A 16,126-nucleotide genomic window follows, 5' to 3' on the forward strand; every position below is an offset into this window, starting at 1 on the left:
ATGGCGGAGAATCAGGAACAGATTTTTGCAATCGAGGCTGAGGCAAGGAAGGGACGTGGCAGGCCACGCAGAGAAAGGCAAGCAAGAAACGAACAACCTACAGCCAACGCTAGAAACAACAATGCAGGAAATGATGCCATTGCCACTGCATTGGCACAGCTAGCCCAAGCAATGACAGCAAACATGAACCAACAACGAGCCCCATCTGCCCCACTTCAAAACGAAGGAGCTATACTGGAACAGTTTATAAGGCAACATCATGCTGCCTTCTCGGGAACTACAGATCCCTTAGAAGCTGAAAGATGGATTCACTCCATCGAAAAGATCTTTTCAGTGATTGATTGCACCAGCCAACAACGTGTAAGATTGGCAACGTATAGATTGGACGGTGACGCAGATCAGTGGTGGAATTTAGTCCGAAATACAAAAACCGAAGAAGAAATGAACGCAATGTGTTGGAATGAATTCAAAAGAATCTTCCTCGAAAAATACTTCCCACAACCACTAAAAGCTCAGCTAGTAAGAGAATTTATTTCATTAAAGAAAGAAGAGGGAGAGACAGTCTCCCAATATGAAGCAAAATTCACAAGACTGGCTCGATATGCAACCCACCTAGTGACTGACGTTCAAAGTAAGGTGGACAAATTCCAATACGGATTAAAGCCTAGTGTCAGGCGAGCATTAGCAGCTTTAGATTTTCAAAGCTACGAAGCCGTGGTGAGATGTGCTTTGAAAGTGGAAATTGAACATTTGGACTTTCAGCAGTCCAAAAACAAGTTGACCGGCATAAAGAGAACGAATGAAAGCCAACCAGGAGGATCTGGAACAAAGAGACCTAATGTCAAGGAAGCAGGAGACCAGCAACATTGCTCAAAATGTGGAAAGAGACATGGAGGTGTCTGTTACGTGGGGACACGAAAATGCTTCCGATGCGGAATGGAAGGACATGTGGCAAAGGACTGCAAGACGGTCCCAAAACGGGAACAAAATCCAACTTTGACTCGGAACAGTCAGCCAACCCTCAAGCAGACTCTGAATGCTCACCCATACATCAAGTGTTTCAATTGTAACGAAATGGGATACTATTCAAATCAATGCACCAAGCCTAGAGCAGTAGGAGGAGGTCGACAACAACAACAACAGCCAAGGGGACAGGCCCGTACTTTTGCTATCACAACTGCTGAAGTGGAGGCAACGAATGATGTGGTGACAGGTACTTTGTCTGTAAGTTCGAAGAATGCACATATATTATTTGATTATGGCTCTACGCATTCTTTCGTTTCACCAAAGTTTGCCAAGCATTTGAGCATACCACTTCAGAAGTTAGATCTTGAACTTTCTGTTAAAACGCCTGGTGGAAATTCTCTAGTTACATCAGGAGTTTATGGAGCATGCTCTGTTGATATTTGTGGTAGAAACTTATCGGTAGATCTTATCTCCTTACCTATTTTAGAATTCGATGTTATATTAGGAATGGATTGGTTGACTTTAAACCATGCCAATATAGACTGTTACAGGAAAGAAGTCAGGTTTACTATTCCTTATCAACCCCAACTTGTATATAAAAGCCTTGACAGAAACAAAACTCCAGCACTAATATCATCGTTGCAGGCAAGACGATTATTAAAACAGGGCTGTGAAGGATATCTCGCTCAAGTTCAAGTTGTGGACACGAGTAAAAAGAAGATGAAATTGGAGGACGTGCCTATTGTGCAAAAGTACGTGGATGTATTCCCTGACGATCTACCAGGAGCCCCACCGAATCGAGAACTGGAGTTCTCTATCGAGCTAGTACCGGGAGCAAATCCAATATCCAAAAGACCGTATCGAATGGCGCCGATAGAATTGGAGGAACTAAAGAAGCAACTGCAAGAACTATTAGACAAAGGATTCATCCGGCCCAGTGTATCACCCTGGAGAGCTCCCGTCCTGTTCGTAAAGAAGAAGGATGGATCAATGAGGTTGTGCATTGATTATCGAGAACTGAACAATGTCACAATAAAGAACAAGTACCCGTTGCCCAGAATCGACGACTTGTTCGACCAACTTCAAGGTGCCATGTACTTCTCCAAGATCGATCTCAGATCTGGTTACCACCAACTGAAAGTAAAGAAGGAAGACGTTCCAAAGACGACGTTCCAAAGACGGCGTTCCGCACGCGATACGGACATTATGAGTTCATTGTCATGCCATTCGGACTAACGAATGCCCCAGCCGTATTCATGGATCTAATGAACAGAGTATTTCACGACTATCTTGACAAGTTTGTCGTGGTGTTTATCGACGACATTCTTGTCTATTCTAAGAGTCGCGAAGAACATGAGGAACATCTGAAGATTGTTTTACAAACACTTCGACAGAAGAAGCTGTATGCCAAATTCAGTAAATGTGAATTCTGGCTACAGCAAGTGGCGTTCTTGGGTCACACAGTCACCCGAGAAGGAATTTCTGTGGATCCAGCGAAGACTAAAGCCGTTGAAGAATGGCAAAGACCCACGACAGCAACAGAAATTCGGAGTTTCTTGGGACTTGCCGGCTATTATAGAAGGTTCGTGGAAAACTTCGCTCGATTAGCAAATCCATTAATGAAATTAACTCGGAAAGGCGTGAAGTTTATCTGGACCAAAGAATGCGAGGAAAGCTTCCAAACGTTAAAGAAGAGACTCGTCAGCGCACCTGTGCTAGCATTACCAACACCAACCGGAGGATTTGTGACTACAGTGACGCATCAAAGGAAGGGCTCGGCTGCGTATTAATGCAAAATGATAAAGTTATAGCTTATGCATCACGCCAACTAAAATACCACGAGCAAAACTACCCCACGCATGATATGGAATTGGCGGCAGTAATCTTTGCACTGAAGATCTGGCGACATTATCTCTACAGGGAAAAGTGTGAAATTTATACTGATCACAAGAGTCTCAAATACATATTTTCCCAGAAGGAGCTGAAGATGAGACAAAGAAGGTGGCTAGAGTTACTAAAGGATTATGACTGCACCATTCATTATCATCCTGGAAAGGCGAATGTAGTGGCAGATGCATTGAGTAGAAAAACTTCCGGAACCTTGGCAAGAATGCTAACCACTCAAAAGCATTTACTCCAAGATCTGAGAAAACTGGATATGGAAATAGTAGAACCGCGAACCAAGGGCTACATAGCACAGATGGTTGCTCAACCATCACTATTGGAGAAAATCAAGGCCACTCAAGTCGATGATCCTGAATTACAAGGAAAGATCGAAGCAGTTCGGAAAGGCAAACTTTCCGAATTCAATGTTGATAAAGATGACATCTTAAGATTCAACACAAGACTGTGTGTGCCCTCCGATCCAGAATTAAGAAGGAAGTTGCTAACTGAGGCACATAGTTCGGCATTCTTCATACACCCAGGGAGTACGAAGATGTATCGAGATCTTCGAACCCATTATTGGTGGAATAATATGAAGAGAGAGATTGCTGAGTTCGTGTCTACATGCTTGGTTTGCCAACAAGTTAAAGCAGAACGACAGCTACCAAAGGGAGCCTTACAACCACTAGAGGTGCCTATATGGAAGTGGGATATGATAGCAATGGATTTCGTTACGGGACTACCGAGGACTACGAAAGGAAATGACGCAATATGGGTCATCATTGATCGACTGACGAAGGTAGCTCATTTTATCCCAATACGAGAAAATTTTTCCTTAGATCAATTGGCGAAGCTCTACATCAAAGAAGTAGTCCGTTTACACGGCATACCAGCATCCATTGTGTCTGATCGTGACCCGTGCTTCACATCTAATTTTTGGAGGAGTATACAAAAGCATTGGGGGACAAAGTTGAACTTCAGCACTGCCTTTCATCCTCAAACAGATGGTCAATCCGAACGGACAATTCAGAGACTGGAGGATATGCTTAGAGCTTGCATAATAGACTTCCAAGGTAATTGGGACCAACACTTACCATTGGTTGAATTTTCTTATAATAACAGTTATCACTCTAGTATAGAGAGTGCACCCTATGAAGCTCTCTATGGTAAGAGGTGTAGAACACCGACGTGTTGGGATGAGGTCGGAGAAAGAAAACTTCTAGGCCCAGAGTTAGTACAAGAAACTACTGACAAAGTACGTATGATCCAACAACATATGAGGACGGCTCAAAGCAGACAGAAGAGCTACGCCGATCATCGACGTCGAGACCTGGAGTTTGCAGTGGGTGACCGTGTATTCTTAAAAGTATCACCTTGGAAGGGTGTGATAAGGTTCGGAAAGAAAGGGAAGCTCAGTCCCAGATATATTGGACCATACGAAATACTTGAACGAATTGGACCAGTAGCATACCGTGTAGCTTTGCCACCAGCCTTGTCACATGTTCACAATGTGTTTCACGTCTCACTTTTAAGGAAATACTTGGCGGACCCATCACATGTACTGCAAACAGAACCAATGCAGTTGGAACAAGATTTGTCTTATGAAGAGCAACCAGTACAAATCCTTGATCGAAAGGAACAAATTCTTCGGACAAAAGGAATATCACTGGTCACTGGTGAAGATTCTGTGGAGGAGCCAAGCCACCGAGGAAGCAACATGGGAACCGGAGGAGGAGATGAAACAAAAGTATCCTCATCTATTTACTTCTTAAGGTACGTAAAATTTCGAGGACGAAATTTTTTTTAAGGGGGGTAGAATGTAATAACCGGTAAAATATATATATATATATATATACAAATAAATAAAAATGGCCTCATAGGTGGGTAATCATCGGCCATTACTCATTTTTCCCCGAGTTAATCGGGCATGAGGACATCTGGCATAATGGGGCGTACGCGATTCGAACCCAACGCTGAGCGAGGATTGAACGGCTTCCTACCACTAAACCACCGCCCCAGATGTCAACTAAAAATGAGAAGATACTTACACATATTAAAAATTACCAATAGTCACTATTCATAATTACTATTCATAATAGTCACTATGCAAGATTACTATGCAGAAATACTACGTAAAATTACTATGCAGAAATACTATGCAAGTTCATTATTGAGATAAACTATTCAAAATTACTATTCACAGTAGGACCCACCGAGTACTATTCACAAGCAGGTCCCACCAACAGTGGGTCCCACATCAGCGAGCCCCACACAAGCGGGTCCTACCACCAGTGGGACCCACAACAAGCAGGACCCACAAATAGCGGGACCCAACGCCAGCGGGACCCATCACTAGTGGGAACAACTACCAGAAGGACACACCGCAACCACTTTCATTAACTCATTAGTTAAGCGGGTCACTCCACAACCACTATCATTAATGAGTAGTTGCGTTTCACCGACGAAAATAATAATTAAATAATATTAATCATCCTGTTACTATTCAAGCAGCCTTTACTATTCATTTATTTATACCTTTACTATTCCTATATTTTTGTAAAAGCATTTAAGAGAGTAGTTGTGAATTTAAGACTGTAGTTGAAAAAAAAATACCTATAAATAGAGGAACAGAAGAAGAAGAAAAAAAAGAGAGAGAGAGAGAAAAGAGAACGAGAGAGAAGAAAGAGTAAGAGAGAGAGGAGAAGGAAAAGGAAATCCACTTCATCACTACCAAGGTAAGTCTTTCATATAGTTAAAGTATTTATTATGGGTAATATGATTGGTTCTACCACCTATGTAAATATTAGGATAAAGCATGCATAAGAGGCGATAACTCGCTATAGATTATGCAAGTTTTATCATCTTATTTGAACGGTGAAATGCTAGCAGAGTAACCGTAAAGTAAACTTTAATCAAAGAAAGGCGAACTGCTGAGCATAGTAGCCCATCTTATTTGAACGGTGAAATGCTAGCATGGTAACCGTAAAGTAAACTTTAATCAAAGAAAGGCGAACTGCTGAGCATAGTAACCTGTGGGGTCCACATGAATAGTAACATGTGGGGTCCATATGAATAGTGCATGCTGGGCCCCATGATCTTAAAAATTTAATAGAAAGAACACTGAACACAGGGAACATTATTTTGGACATAGATGGACATTACCTGGACAGAAAGGACACTGCCTTAAAACATGAATTTGATAAAATTAGAATATATTTACAAGTTATCCACTCCAAGGTGTAAGCTCAAACAAACCTGTGACCGGAAAACTATATGTAAGGGTTTTCTTCCATTGATTCTCTTTTGCCATATGTAAGGGTTTTCTTCCATTAATTCTCTTTTGCTATATGTAAGAGTTTTCTTCCATTGATTCTCTTTTGATATACTAGATGTGAATATTTCATATTCTTTGATTCTCTTTATACGCAATTGCTATAAGAGTTTCTATCCTTCTAAGATCCACAACTGATGAGAATCCAAGGGGGATCCTTTCTTTCAGACCCCATTCCTTTCAGATAAATGATTTTACTGATAAAGCTATAATTCTATTTTGTATCCTCGAAACTTGTTTCCGTGAGATATGTTTATGTTTAGAGTTTATCTTGTGATACCCTAATTCTGAATATGGACTGAGTTATGATATGATGACGGGTGGACGCGTTATAGTCCTCCATGTGCACGTGGGTAAAGACGACTCTAGAGAGTGTAAATCTAGAGGATTATGAGCCGAGGTATGGCTATGAATGGGCCGAGATATGGCTATGAATGAAAGCATCTATGCTTAATGAAGTCTATATATATAATTCTATATATAATTCTTGATATCAAGTTCTGTAAGTTTTCTCTATACGTTTGGAAAGTATGTTGTGGTTATTCTTTCTTTCCATGTTTATAATGTGAGATGTCCTATCTACAAAATATCATGTTCTTATGAGCTTGACAATTCTACATCACTTGTTGTTTATACCCTACTGGGCTATTTGAGCTCACCCCTTTTTTTTCCTTGTTTTATTGTTCCAACCCCCAGGTGAAGTATAGATGAAAGATGAGGAATCCTAGAGTTGAATCAAGAACTGTTCTAAAGGACAAATATGTTTTAAATATGTATCAACTATGTCTTGAATTAAGATGTAATAAGTTAGACCTAATTTCTGTAAACCCTCTAAACGTAGTTGTTGTATTTGAGATCTTGGGAATAATGAAAGTTTTTGAGAAAGATGATGTAATAATCTTCTACGCACCGAGTTGGTATTTCCAAAAATCTGGGGCGTTACATTAAGTCTCACCCAGTGCCCCGTACAGGTAATCACCTCCTGCCAGGCCTAACTGTACTTATACCCGGAGGCCGACTCTAATATATATATATATATATATATATATATATATATATATATATATATATCAAAAGCAAAAATAAAATAAAACATGAAGTAAAGTGTGTGACCCTTGTTTTATTACGCACCTACTTGGTGCCCCTGGATTCTAACAAAAAGGCTCACATTTAGCTTGATTTTGGCCCAAATTTCTTCAAAATTAATTAAAATGGCATTTTAATAGAGTTAGGCAATGTTCCAAGAATTTTCCCAGCAGAGTCGCCAGCCTGTGGACCCCGATCCCGAGGATGGTTGGCGTGGACACGAGATCCACGTCGATCCTCGAAGATCTCCACACGTGAAGGAGAGCTCTACAAAGGAACTCTCGAAAGAGTGCCCTCACAACATGAGTGGCGATGTAAAATGAGATACCTCTTGATTCGGGGACTAGCCCGGAACCGAGATGTACCTGAAACAAAGAAGAGTCGCCATCCAAGGCAGTAGGCCCTGGATCCCATGCTATACTCTGTCGCAACGGATAACCAGAGATACAAAAGTTCGTGCCTGATGACGAATGGGGAAGGTGTTAGGCGCCCCCAATTCGCCCGAGTGTAAACACCGGGTCTCTTATGCCATTTATTTATTAACTTTGAAGAGTTTTGGGCGAAAATCATGTGAAATGGGAACGGATATCCCAGAAAAGACATCTACCTAAGCATGCATGTCTCGGGGACAAAAATAATAAACATACACAAAATAAATGAAAGAAGTGTTACCTAAGCATAGCTAGGTTATAAGTGTCATGCCTAATTGGTGTCTAAGTTCTGGTGGACAAATACCTGCATGCTACAACTAAAGGTATAAGGTTTGTACAAAAAAGTAAGAAAACACAACAAAACACACAACACGACTCAACACCACACACAACACAATACAACAAACCCTAGACTCTAATGTGCAGTTTGACTCGGACCAGGATGGCCATCCCGGCTGCTCTACGTATCCCGGCCTCGAGAAGAATCAGAGTCAGCGTAATTCGGTGACCTATTCTAAACTACGATGCCTAACCATCTAAGACCGCTATCTTAGACTCGATCAACTAGACCTGACTAGTTTTTAAAGCTTCTTGTACGATTGCTTAAGTTCAAGTGAATTGTAACTTTTATGACTTCCTATATGCCTTTACTAATGCAAGTTAGCCATAAACTAATGCAGGTGAACCCTACATCCTATGTGTAGCTAGGATGTATGACCTAAGGAAAATAATGGGCTAACTAAGTGCATCCTAGTCTAGCCATCGGCTCGACTAAGTGTCTAACCGACCACGACTCGAGGCCTCCTAATTCTAGGGACACTCACACGACAAGACACAAAGCATCAACATATACAGGACAGACTCCTGACTCTACTACACCCCAAATATCTAGGACAGACTCCTAAACCTAGGGGAAGAACTTTTCAAAAAATTATTTTTGAAGGTTTGAATGCTTTTTGAAATGTTTGATAATGTTTATTTTGAAAGGTTTGACTGGACTTGGGATATGGATCCCAAGCTACCTACGTACCCCGTGGGAGGGGATCAAGCCAACGTAGTTCGGAAATAGACTCTCCTAACTACTCTCTTAATGACTCTCTACTTTTCAAATGTTTTGATGTTTTTTATTTCTATTGTTTTTGAATTTCATGTTTTCAAGCGCTTTTGTTGTTTTTGAAATATTTCAATGTTTTTGAATTTTTAAAGTGTTTTCACCCTTTTAGCCGAAGGGAACCATATATCTGCACCCCGTGATACGCGGCATGGAAGAGTGTCAGTGCTAAGGGCTGAATCCTTATAGCTTAAAGGGAAATTCCTATCTAAAGACATACTCACAAAAGGAATGGTCAGACTCCTAAACATCTAAGGGCAGGACAGACTCAGAAGATTTACGAAGGTTGGACAGAATCCTATACTTTGCAAAGGTTGGACAGAATCCCATGACTTGATGAAAGGTTGGACAAAATCCTAGCTCCCTATAATGGTAGGACAGACTCCTGAAAGACCAACTCCAATGCTAAAAACTGACTCTCTAGCTATGGACTGACTCATATACTAAAGGACTGACTCCTAGTGCATAATCCTAAGAGGGGAGTGCAAATGAGACTGGGCAAGTCTCCTAGAAGAAGAGTAGAAAAAGAAGGGTGCTAGTGAGACTAGGCAAGTCTCCTAGACACAGAGGCCACTCTGACCAATGAGACAAAGCCTGTCTCCTATAGGAAAAAACAACTAACTCTAATAAGACACTGAATGTCTCCTATGGAGGGCTCCAAGTAATCTTATCACTGCCCCTGCAATGATAAAAGAATAGGGCAACTAAAAAGACTAAGTTAGTCATTAACTTAGAGAGGTGTGTTATATTTGAGACTTAAATAGTTTCCTATGTGTGACTCACTAGCGAGACAAAGCCTGTCTCCAAAAGGGTATGATTTTTATACGTGAGACATAGCTTGTCTCCTAAAAGAGGGCTCTAGATAACTCTTTCATTGCCCTTGCAATGAGAATGACATAATATTTATGGTACACATCTAAATGACTGGGCAAGTCTCTTAATTAAAAGAGGGGAGTGCTACTTGGACTGAGCAAGTCCTCTAATGATGGGCTTGGGTTCATCACCATTTGCAATGAAGGAAGAATTCTATGGTTTAAACACGTCTAAAAGACTTAACAAGTCTTCTAAATGAGAGAGCTGAGAGCTACTCGGACTAAACAAGTCCTCTAAGGATGGGCCTTGGGCTAACGCCTTCATCGCCCTTACAATAAAAGGGCTACTAATGTCTAAGGGTGACTAGGAAAAAACTCTAACTAAAGAAGAAGAAGAATGAAAAGAGAGGGCACCACCATAAACCGATAGGTCCCTCTAAGGATGGGCTTGGACTAACGTCTTCATCGCCCCTATAATCACTCATTCTAAAAAATATATATACATAACTATACATAATCCGGGTCTTAAACAAATAATGTTAAGACAAACTAACAATGTATTCTTGCCTAAAATTCCCAAAGCATCTGAAATATTCAACATGTAATCATATCTACAAGAAAGTTTACTCATATAAACCATAGCATACAACAGTCAACTAATTATGCATTGCATATTCATGAATGTATATTCTTCACTAGGTTTTACTTAATACACAATTGGGAAATATAACATTTCAAAATAACGACTAAGGCACTTTCTAAGAACAAAGCTTCTCACATTCAAGCTAAGAACAACTAACTAAACAAAAACTATTGAAATATGCCTTGCAAAACCTTCATAAGTAATATCAAAATAATTCAATTTTTATGGGAGACAGAATTTAGGTAATAACCATATCGTCACACCCTATCAATGACTTGATCTTTGTGTATCCCAAATGACTGATATAAGCAATCACCAAAAATGAATAACATAACTACTTTAGAACACAAATTCACCTAAATACATGTTGCTTAAGAATACACAATCAAACCCTCAAAAGATGATTTCTGACAAAAAAGGCTTTACCAAGAATCTTATGAAACCAGAGTTACTCTTCCAAAGGATTTTCATAGGCATTATTCTTCCTCAAAATTTTGTCAGGGTAAATAAAATGAACATATTTAACTGAAACCCATATATGAAATTCCAAAATTGTCAACATATAAAAATAACTTTACCTTCATAATTTTTAACTAATCATAAAACCAAAAATCATTTTGAAAGCGAGGCATCAGAAACTCAGTTTCTAAATTAACTTAATATAGCATAACTGCACAACATTCTTTATTTTACAAAGCCACACCATTCAATCCAGTATAGAGATTATAAGAAACACACTACTAATCATATTTGTTCCAAATGCCCAAGATCTGTAGCAAACTTTAAGTTCTTATAAGTGGAGCAGATTAACTACAATCAACCACTACAACTATAGTGTATACTACTATTTATGAGATAGCAATAATAAAAACAAGACTCCACATATCCTTATATGAAAGAATGATCTTTAAAGCCCTTCCCAACAACATATAATGTTTAGAGACTCAAACAAAGGATATTAACTTGACCCAGGTGCTTTCATGGATATAAAAAAAAAAATTGGATATCATAAGACAGTTTATCATGTTGATGGTATTTCCTTACATAAGCACATACTCACAAACACACATACATATACACATACGGACACACATACACACATTCACACACATATACTAACGCACACACACATGCACTCACTTGCATAGACACAGTCAAGCAAAGAAGAAACTGAAGCAAACTACTTGAGAAAGAAAAAGATTGGCCGAGATTTTGACCAGGTTTTCGGCCGGAAACCGGCAATTTTCACCGGAGAAGAAAGGTCGAAGTTAGGATGTGGTTGAGGTCTCTCTCTCTCTCTCTCTCTCTCTCTCTCTCTCTCTCTCTCTCCTGGCTAGTTTTTTTAGATGAACAAAAAAAGAAATGAGAACTCCTTGCTCGGTCCCTCTCTCTGCCCCATTTTATAAAAAGTGAAAATTTTTCATTTTTCCTCATAGTAACCACCCCCTGTACATGCCAACCCCCTTTCTAGGTAATAAAGAGAAAGTCGTATTCTAAATTTCTATTCCTTGGGTTCCCCCCCCCCTCTTTTGGGATAATTCAACCTTCATTTGCTTCATGATATAACCTCACTTTTTCTTCTTTTAGTCAGCCTATATGTAGATGATCCACGCCCGTTTTTACTTCTTTTGGTTAGAAAAATGATATATTCAGCCCTCTTTCTCTCCCGGCTAACCCCTATTTAGATAATTAACCCCCCTTGCTCTTCCCATGGACAACCACTCTTTCTAATGACACATCCCCCATCTAATGTACTTATGGATTTTTAACCCCACAATGGGGTGGCTCAGCTATTGCACACGAAATTGATAATGACACACCCATATTGGATGTCTTACCCCTCTATTGCACTACACTACACTACGAACTCAACAATTTTTTATTGGATTTTGCTACAATTTTAATGGGGCCTACTTGGGATCCTAACCTACTCTAAGATGAGATTCAGGACACTAAATCACTTATTTAAAGAAATTTGGAAGTGATTTATTTGTAAGTAATAAGAAAATCCACCCAAATAAGATCATATTTTACTAAAGTATACTATCAGAAACACGTAGGAACTGAAACCCACCAATTCATTGCGTAATAAGAATTCAAGAAAAGGAACCTTCTGAAATACGCCAAATGAAAAATATATACTCATGAAAAAAAGACTCGTGTAACAAAAGCAGGCAAATTAGCTTCTTCTTTTGGGAAGAATTGTTATTTGAGGGTATAAAAAGTAGTACCCATATGAGGGCTCCAAAGGATAGCTACCGAAGGAATTCATAAATCTTGAAGCCAACGACCATGCATGTATCGAATATTTTGCATAAAGGTACGCATGGATTTTTTTTTCCTATATATACTCAGTCGTTTAAATCATCACTACCACCAAATTGAAGAACATGCCGTTGATCTGGACCAACCAATTGGTGGGCTTCCATAAGTTGTGCTCTAATTCTCGAGGGGGCAAGCCCACGTCAATATACCAAGGGGGTCTATGAAGGGTGTTAATGGAGCCTGATGGTCCAATGGATCCAAATGGTTTGAATATCAATGGAAAGGATTTGGGCACAATAGCTGGATCGACATCCCACTCATATAAGTTATAGATCTCATTAAGAGTAAAATACTCAACCTCATAAAGTTTCAGGATAACATGCTGGGTTACACCATAGTAAAATACTCAACCTCATAAAGTTTCTTCATATCTGTCGCAACTTTTCACTATAGTTTTCCAATGGCTGTCATGCTATCACAATGAATCAAGACTGCAGACACAGGTCTATCCCAAACAGGTATGTCAGATAAAAAAATCTTTAACCAGGTAGCTTCTTCACAAGCAGAGGTTAGAGCAACTAGTTCTGATTCCATAGTAGATTGAGCGATTAAAGTTTGTTTCTTGGATCTCTAAGAGACCGCACCACCACCAATAGTAAATACATAACCTGTGGTAGCCTTGGAATCTTCTGACAAAGTATTCCAATCTGCATCATTGAATCATTCCAAGATAGCAGGAAATCTCTGAAAAACGAATCACATTAATAATAGTACGTTTAAGATATCTCATTATACGTGATATAACATTCTAATGTTTTATACTAGGACAAGTAGTATATCTACATAACAAGCCAACAGCATATGCAATATCAGGTCTAGTGCAATCCGTAGCATATCTTAAACTACCAATGATACTAGCATATTCCTTTTGATTTACACTATCACCATCATTAGCATACAATCTAATACTTGGATCAAAAGGAGTACAAACAAGTTTATAGTCAAAATATTTATACTTTTTAAGTATTTTCTCAATATAATGAGATTGATCAAGAGAAATACCATTTTCAGATCTAGTTATTTTGATTCCCAATGTTACATTTGCTTCACCAAGATCTTTCATATCAAAGTTTTGCATAAGCAAGGTTTTGGTTTTATTAACTACTTATAAGTTAGAACCAAAAATTAAAAGATCATCAACATACAAGCAAATGATAATACAACATGAATCAAAATACTTATAGTAAATGCACTTATCACTTTCATTAATCTTAAACCCATTTGATATAATAACATTATCAAAATTTTTATGCCATTGCTTTTTGTGCTTGTCTAAGACCATAAAGTGATTTCAACAATTTACACACTTTGTTTTCTTGACCAAAGACAACAAAAACATCAGGTTAATCCATATAGATCTCTTATTCTAAACTATCATTCAGAAATGCAGTTTTGACATCCATTTGATGGATAACAAGGTTATGGATGGCTGCTACTGCAATTAAAACTCTAATAGACGTGATTCTTGTAACTGGAGAGTAAATGTCAAAGAAATCTATGTTTTTCTTTTGTTTAAAGCCTTTGGCCACAAGCCTTGCTTTAAACTTATCATGGTTCCATCTGGTTTTAGTTTTCTTCTAAGAACCCATTTACAACTAATAGTTTTACATCCTGAAGACAAGTCTACCAATTTTCAAGTTTGGTTAGACATTAAAGATTCCATCTCATCATTGATGGCTTCTCTCCAAAAATCAGCATCCGAAGAGGACAATGCTTCCTCTAAGGAAGATGGATCTCCTTCTAAGATAAAGGCATAGAAGTCAGGGCTAAAACCTTTAGCTATTCTAGCCCTCTTACTTCGCCTTGGTTCAATTTCAGTTTCAGTGTGTTCATCTAAACTATGTTTAGTACCCCCACTATTTACAATAGTTCCGGTACCCCCACTATGTCTAGATTTAAAAATAAATTTATGCACAAAATTCAGCATCTAATGATTCAACAATTACATTATTTTGGAGGTCAAGAAACCTATATGTTTTAGTTGTTAAAGAATAACCCATAAAGGCACACTCTATGGCTCTACTTCGTATTTATATGACATAACCTAGCATGCCATGAGTTCACACAATCAAGTATATAAGCAGAAGAAGAAATTTCATTCATTTCAACATTAAGTTTAACCATCCCATCACAAGCATATCATTTCTCAACAAAGGATCCTTGCTTAGTTACAATATATTGATCAGATTCGATAGTTTGTTTAAATCCAGCCTTATTTAACAGAAAACCAAATACTAAGTTCTTCCTCATTTCAGGAGTGTAAAGAACAACATCCTTTAGCAGCACTTTTCGCCCATAAGTGAATCGGAGTTCAACATCCCCAATTCCGAGTACCTTAATGGTGTGAGTCTCTCAACAACACCTTCTTATCACTTTCAATAGGTGCATAAGTCTTGAACCAACTTCTATCATAACAAACATGACGAGAAGCCCCTGTGTCAGCCCACCACCCACCAGACCCGCCAATGGTATTCACTTCAGTGATCATAGCCACAAGTGGCTCTTCAATCACATTGGCCTGAGCGACTTGTGCACCTTTCTTTTGCCGACACATCCGGACAATATGCCCTTTCAAGCCACAGTTGTAGCGCACAACCTTAGAATAATCATTATTCTTTTTAGGGTTTTTGGTTCTGACTCTTATTAGTACCTCGATTTTGGTTCTGTTTCCTCTTCATCGTCTTCTTCTTAGGCTTCAGATTCACTTGCGGTTTCTGATTTGGGCTTTGGACAAAAGAAATAGCATTTACATTACTACCATTTTCTTCTTTCTTATCCTGGTTATGATTCTGTTCTTCAATCCGAAGACGGACAAGAAGACTTTTCATTGAAAGTTCTTTAGATTTATGTAAAGAGAGTTTCTAAAATCTTTCCACGAAGGAGGCAACTTGTCAATCATAGCAGCCACTTGAAATTGTTCACTAATGACCATTCCTTCGACAAGAATGCCATAGACCAATTTCTGCAATTCATGAGTCTGTGATATAACAGTTCTCTCATCCACCATGTAAAATCTAAAGTATCTGCTTACAGCATACTTCTTTGAACCTGCCTCTTCCTTATCATATTTTTTCTGTAATGCTTCCCAAAGTGACTTAGAATCTTGAGAGTCACTATAGAAATTATACAGTTCATCAGAAAGGCTAATCAAAATAAAATTTTGACACAAGATCATATTCTTTCCACTATCTTTTTCAAGACCGAACGAGTCGGTTCTAGTTCTAATCTCCATGTCTCTGCTTCAGTGAATACATGAGCTACCTTTTCCATGGATAGATAAAAAGAACATCTTCTTCTTCCATCTCTTAAACTTTGCACTGTTAAAACGAAAAGGTTTATTTGGATTGGAGGAATCCGATAAAACTTCATTGCGTGATGCCATATTAAACAGAGAGAATACAAAATTCACCTTAAAATTGTTGAGGATTTAGGGTACAATATGGCTTACTAGACTTTTGTTGAGGAACATAAAAAACAAACAAATAGCGTTAGTGTAACCTTTTCCGATGCAGCGAGAAGAGGCACGGACTATGTCGC

At 38.8% G+C, this 16,126-nt stretch overlaps 1 pseudogene; it reads left to right on the plus strand.

Moving 5' to 3' along the window:
* Positions 1-14,071, plus strand: LOC143855917 (uncharacterized; annotated as a pseudogene).
* Positions 14,072-16,126: the final 2,055 nt, after the last annotated feature.

Source organism: Tasmannia lanceolata, unplaced genomic scaffold (genome assembly GCF_043159265.1).
Source record: "Tasmannia lanceolata isolate RefF3 unplaced genomic scaffold, GAP_Taslan_0.1 ptg000023l, whole genome shotgun sequence".
Classification (NCBI taxonomy): Eukaryota; Viridiplantae; Streptophyta; class Magnoliopsida; order Canellales; family Winteraceae; genus Tasmannia; species Tasmannia lanceolata.